The following is a 7227-nucleotide window of genomic DNA, read 5'->3' on the forward strand; positions in this document are numbered from 1 at the left end:
AGGATTTTAAATTTTAAGAAAACTTTCCTTTTTAACCATGTTCATGATTTAAAAGAAAGTTTAAAAATTAATAATTCTCTTTTATTAGTTTCTACAAAAGATTGAGAAAAGATTTGATATCTTTCCTTATTTGTAGATTAAAAGAGATTTTAATTTTTAGAGATAACTTTCTTTTTATCCACATGTTTAAAAGAAAGATTTTAATTAAATTTTCTTTTTATAAACCAATCATGAAGGGATTAAATTATTGAAGAAATTTTATAAATTTCTGGAGACAAATTAGGAAGTTTTAATTAATTAAAACTCTCCTTGTTTGTAGCTTTGGTGTGGCCGGCCATGTAAATTGAGAAAAGGAAAATTGTTTTTAATTAAATAAATTTTTCTTTTTCATGGCAAAAGAATTAAGGAAGTTTTTTAATTAAATTTCCTTATTTGCCAAGACCAAGGATTATAAAAGAGGGGGTAGAGGAGGCTTCAAGGCTAACGACTATATTCTATTTTTCTTCCTCTTTTCCTTGGTGTTGTGGCCGGCCAACCTCTCTTCCTCTTGGTGGTGGCCGAACCTTCTCTATTGGCTTGGAGCTCTTGTGGTGGCCAGATACTACTTGGAGAAGAAGAAGAAGAAGAAGAGAAAGCTTCTATCCCTTGGAGCTTGGTTGGTGGAAAAGATCTTCATCTTTTGGAAGCTTTGTGCTTGGCCGAAATTTGAAGAAAGGAGAAGGTGCTTTGGTGGTTTCTCATCTCGGAAGATCGTTGCCCACACAACGTCCGAGGTTAGAAGAGGAATACAGTAGAAGATCAAGAGGTTTTTCTAAAAGGTATAACTAGTATTTTTTCTTTCCGCATCATACTAGTTATTTTTGGAAATAATACCAAATACAAGAGGCATGCGATTCTAGTATTTCGAATATGTTTTTCGATGTTGTGTTCTTTTGTTTTCTTTTTCCTTGTGATTTGATTGTTCTTTTCGATTAACCTAAAGTTATTTTAGGAAATTAAATATTAGCTTTCCATAAAAGGTTTTGTCTAGTCGGTGGTGGTTGCTCCCATATCCAAGAAGGCCATGTGCCTCGCCACGTCAGTACTGGGAACCAATTATGGAAATTAATATTTAATGGAATTAATAACTTAAGGTGATTTGGGTCGAACGTGTTAAGTTCCGCAGGAGACCCAAGTCAAAACCTAAAAGAACGAATAGATTAAGTTTTGGATCAAACGTGTTAAGTTCCGCAGGCGATCCAAAATTTAATTTAAAAGAACACATGGTAGCTAGGAAAAGGTTCAGACCTTTGTACAAAATTTTTGTACAGTGGAACCTATAGGTTTTCCGAGTAGCAACCAACAATTGGTATCAGAGCTAGGGTTTTGCCTCTGTGTATTTGGTATTAGTTTAATTATGCACATGTCATACATAATTTAGGCAGGATAATAGTAGGATGTGCTAACTTTGTGGATGCAGGATCCAACTATTATGGCTTTTAGTTATTATGTGTGTGATTGGACCCTTGGACATGTCAAGGGCATTTATATGTGTGTGCATGATTGTATTATAAAATACAGCAGGAGCTGTATTTAGTTTTATTAGGATTTTGTTTTTGATCTAGATACATGTACATTCCTTTTATGGAATATAGGATCAAAAATGTAAAATTCTATTTATGTCACGGATCGAATCTTGCAAAGCGTGGAACCTTCTAAGGACCAGAGGCGCAGCGGAACTAGGAGCAAGATGGATGCGATAGCTAGACCCGGTGGCGGTGGCCAAATATGGCAGCAGCTTGGGATGACAACACACGGAGGACAACTAGAGATAAAAGCCATAATAGTTGAAAATTAGATTTTCTATTTATTGCTTTTATATTGTGCTGTGTGTGTATGTTAGTTTACAAGTTTAGTAGGCTAGCATAGTTAAAATTCCTCATTCATAAATAACTAAGTGGGAGAGGGATTTTTAAGTAAATCCCATGGTCTCCATTATTGGTTTGTAAGTGATGCAAACAAGCTTGCGCGTTGGCTCTGAGTGCCTTCCTCCATAACGGATGAGCTTGTTTGCAGATCACTAGAACAGACTTCCATTTTTGGATGACTATAGGAAGTTAATTAAGAGCGTGTGATCTTCTCCAACGGAAGGGGCATAATCTTATTAATGGACTTAGTGTCAAGTAATGGTATACACTTAGACACATCTAATAGTATCCTCCCCATCGGAGTCACTGCTATTATTTGTGTGACCAAATGAAACCAACTATTAATTTGTCATAAAACTAGGTTGACAAGATAATAAAATTAAAGGGTTAAAACCCCTCTTACAAATGATTGATTTTGTATACGTCCACACTAACGTGGCATACAAAATTAACGGTGTTTGAGATAATTTTATTTGTCATAAAGTTACGTTGACAAGATAATTAATGGGTAAAACCCTCCTCTTACAAATGTTGATTTTGTATACGTCCACACTAACGTGGCATGCAAAATTCATGGTGTTTTGAGGTGTTGGTAAATTTAAATAGTATTGTTAGAGGAATCAATATTATTTTAAATTTAGAGTCTTGACCAAATATTTGATTAAAGATAGACCAACTATTAATTTTATTCGTCATAAAGAAAAGTTGACGAGATAATAAAATTAATGAAATCTCCTCTTCAATTTTGTATACGCAAAATTTATAGAGATTTTAAGAAGTTGATCTTGACCATATATTTTTGTGATTCTTAGGATGTTTGTCAATCCCTAGTAGTCATACTATAGAAAAAGACTTAGTAGTCCCAATTGTAATGATTGGAAATAAGACTTGGACATTAAGGTAGACTGTCTTCTTAAAACTAAGAACAATTAAGGTGTATTTAATTCATTAGTTGAAACATGTCTATTGGTGTTATCTACCAGAACCTGGAGTGTAGATACAAGATGTCATTAATCATGTCTGCAATTCATTGCAGGGTTCCAGGAAACCTGACAACTAAATGAAAGGTAAATCACCGTCCACATGGGTACTACTGTAAAAGTGGTAGCTGTTGCAGTGGGAGATGTTTATCCTTTGATAAGAATAAAATATGGATTTTAAGTAATTGTCTTTACGTACCAAGTTTAGAAAGAACCTGACTTCAGTTTCTAAACTATTATAGATATTGTGTCTATTTTGATAACAAAGTTATTATCAAGAAAAATAGGGAAGTTATCTATTCTGGTATGATGGTTGACAATTTATAATCCAATAACTCTCACGATGCAACAAATGGAAATTAGTAACACATCTTCTAATTTTAAGAGAAAGCAACCTTCGGAAATGAACCAATTATATCTTTGGCATCTAAAAGCTAGGTTATACTTGAGTAGGATTCATTGGTAGCTGATGAACTTTTGGGTTCATTAGTAGTGGAAATCTTTCCAACCTGCGAGTCTTACTTGGAAGAAAAATAACCAAGGAGCTTTTAAGTCTAAGGGGTATGGAGCCAAAGATATATAGGAATTGGTTCATTCTGATTTGTGTGATCCTATGAGCATCCAGGCAAGAGGTTGTTTCAAATATTTCATCTATTTTATAGACAACTATTTGAGATACGGATATATTTACTTGATGTGCCGCAAGTCTAAGTGCTTTGATTAGTTCAAAAAGTACGAGGCTGATGTGGAGAAACGACAAAGTAAAAATATCAAGACACTACGGTAAGACCGTAGTGGCAAGCACCTCTTGGGAGAATTTAAGAGTTATTTATCAGAAGTAGGGATTCAATCCCAACTAACTGCATCTGGTACACTCCAACAGAATGGTGTAGTAGAAAGAAGGTAAAGGACTCTTATGGAATAATTAGATAGATGATGAGTTATTCAGAAAATTACCAAATTTGTTTTAAGGATAAACTCTGAAAACGAAAGTGAACATAGTACCTTCCAAGTTAGAACTCTCTACTCATATAGAATTGTTGAATAGGTGAAAACCTATTTTGAAGCATATTCGGATTCGGGTAATCCAGCACATATGAGAGACAATGATAAGTTGGATAGGAGTTCACTTGTTTGTAAGTTATCCTAGATAAACAAAAGTAGGTTTATAGTCTTAAAAATCAGAAAGTCATTGTTAGCATCAATGACTGATTTTTAGAAAAGGACTATATAATGAACCACGTGCTCATAAGTAAATTTGTTCTTAAGGAAATAATAAAGGACATGTCTAACCTAGTACCAACTGTACAAGATGAGATACCACAAGAAAACTGCAACACGTATCACAAATGATACACAATTGCAGAAAGTGCCTTGTCGTAGTGGGAGGGTTGTTAGGCAACCTAAATAGGTCATGTTTTGGGAGAGTTTTTGGACTCGATCCCTGAAGGACATAAACCTGATCTCCGGACATATGACGAAGCACTCCAAGATAAATATGCAGCATCTTGTCAAAGAGTAATAGAATTAGAATATATGTATTCTAATAAAATCTGGAAGCTTGTAGAACCACCAAGTGGTGTAAAAGCCTTTGAGTGTAAAAGGTCTATAATAGGAAAAGAGGGATAGACAGGAAGGTAGAAACCTTCAAAGCAAGGCTAGATGAAAAAGGAAACTTTTTCACTGGTAGCCATGCTTAAGTCTATTCGGATTCTTTTATCTATTTGGCAAGTGGATGTCAAGACAGCATTCCTTAATGGAAGTCTTGAAGAAAACATCTATATAAAGCAACCAGAAGGGTTCATTGCAAAGGGCTAAGAGCATCTTGTGTGTAAGCTCAGTCTATGGACTGAGGCAAAGCTTCAAGGTCTTGGAACATCCGGTTTATCAAAGTAATCCAGATCTATGGATTTAGTAACTGGATAAGTCTTGTGTATACAAAAGATGTGATGGAAACGTGGTGATATTTCTTGTACTATACTTAGATAACATTTTTGGTAGTTGAAAACAATATCAAAATGTTGTCAGAAGTAAGGGTATGGTTGTCCAAACAATTCGATATAAAGGACTTGGGAGAATGTATATATTCTTGAGATCAAAGTAATAAGGGATCGCAAGAAAAGAATATTTTACTTATCCCAAGCTTCATACATCGGAAAAAATCCTTGCTCGTTTTAAGCATACAAAACTCCAAGAAAGGTTTCTTACCTTTTCAGGATGGAGTAACTTTATCTAAAGATATGTCTCTGTAGACATCAAAAGAGATAAAGGAAATAAAGGCAGTTCTTTATGCTACGGCTGTTGGAAGCCTAATGTATGCTATGCACGAGATCAGAAATCTGTTTTGCCAAGGGCATAGTTAGCAGATATCAAAGTAACTCTGGACAAGGACAGTGGACTGCAATAAAGCATATATTAAAGTACCTTAGAGGCGCTAGAGATTATATGCTAGCTTATAAGGCAGTTAATTTGGTCCCTGTGGGTTGCACGGATTTTGACTTCCAATCAGATAGGGACAATAATAAGTCAACCTCGGGGTTTTGTGTTTACTTTAGGAGGTAAAGTCATAACTATGGAAGAGTGATAAGCATAGGTGTTTTTCTGGACTCCACCATAGAAGCTTAGTATATGGCAAACCTCTGAGGTAGCCATAAAAGCTGAATGACTCAATAACCTCAAGATAACTTAGATATGATTTCTGGTTTGTCCAAAGATTATTACAATTTATTGTAATAATGTTGGTGCAGTAGCAAACTCGAAGAAACCATAAGTCTATAAGGCAAGTAAACACAATAGAGCGCAAGTACCACCCAATACAAGAAATTGTATAAACGAGGAGAAGTTGTTGCCGCCTAGATTGCATCAGGTGATGACCTATAGATCCTTTCACTAAGGTCCTTAAGGCAAGAGCTTTTGATGGGCATGTTGAAGGGTTGGGAATCAGATGTATGGCAGCTGATATGGCAACTTAGTCTTTTAGTATAAGTGGGAGATTGTTAGAGTGTATACTAAAATCCTAGCTTTTGGTATAAACATTTATCTAGAAATAAGAATCACATTGGTCAAATGTCTACATTTATGATAAATGTGGTTGTTCAATTAATTTATATTGTAGATAACATGGTGTGTGGTGTCACACACAGAAGATCATGTTATCGGTTTCCTTATAAATTATAAACAGTAGCTCACGACTAAAATGGAAAGGAACAAACCATTGGAAGGTCGTAGTGTAATTATATATTAGTTTATCTTAACTATATAATTACACTAGTACACTTAGAGTGTATTGAGTAGGACCATTAGAGGTCGTTTCTTTTATACTGACTTTATAAAGAAACAAAGACCTCAGTTATTATGGAAGTGTGTGCTCTTAATCCTAATATAATAACAAGCACATATATTTGATATTTATTTCTTTAATTTATCAATGGGTGAGATTTAGTTCGATGAATCAATAAGCCCGATAAGTTGGGAAATGATATCACTTATAGTGTGTGTTGTTGATTATAGAAGGAAATTGTGTCCTAGTGATCTAGGTTGAGAATGTCCCCAAGAGGAGCTCATAAGGATTGTCATGTTAAACCCTGCAGGTGGACTTAGTCCGACATGACGATGAAGTTGAGTGGTACTACTCTTGGAGCTAGATATTAATTGAGTGAGTTGTCAGTAACTTACTTAATTAGTGGACATTTGTTATCTTAAACACAGGGAGACTAACACACTCATAATAAGAAGGAGCCCAAAATATAATTTGGGATTGGTGCGGTAGTTCAATAATAGTTCTTTAGTGGAATGAATTATTATTGATGAAATTAAGTTGTGTGTTCGGGGCGAACACGGGATGCTAATTTCATCGGAGACCAAAACCAATTCCTCCTCTCGGTCCCTATCGTAGCCTCTAGTATATAGAGATTTATACCCACCGCATACCCACCTTCTTACCCATCCAATGGGGCCGGCCAAGCTAGCTTGGAACCCAAGCTAGGGCCGGCCAAGACCAAGTGGATGAGTCATGTAGGTGGCCGGCCAAAGCTTGGGGTCCCAAGCTTAGGTGGCCGGCCACTAGAATATTAAAAGGATTTTTATTAAAATTATTTCTTATGTGGATATCATGATTTTAAAAGAGAGTTTAAAAATTAAAAATTTCCTTTTATAACTTTCTACAAAAGATTAAGAGAAGAGATTAATCTCTTTCCTTATTTGTAGATTAAAAGGATGGTTTTAATTTTGGTAAAACTTTCCTTATTTGTAAATCATCTACATGTTTAAAAGAGAGTTTAAAATTTGAAATCTTTCCTTATTTGTTGATTAAAGGAGGATTTTAAATTTTAAGAAAACTT

Source organism: Zingiber officinale, chromosome 1A (genome assembly GCF_018446385.1).
Source record: "Zingiber officinale cultivar Zhangliang chromosome 1A, Zo_v1.1, whole genome shotgun sequence".
Taxonomy (NCBI): Eukaryota; Viridiplantae; Streptophyta; class Magnoliopsida; order Zingiberales; family Zingiberaceae; genus Zingiber; species Zingiber officinale.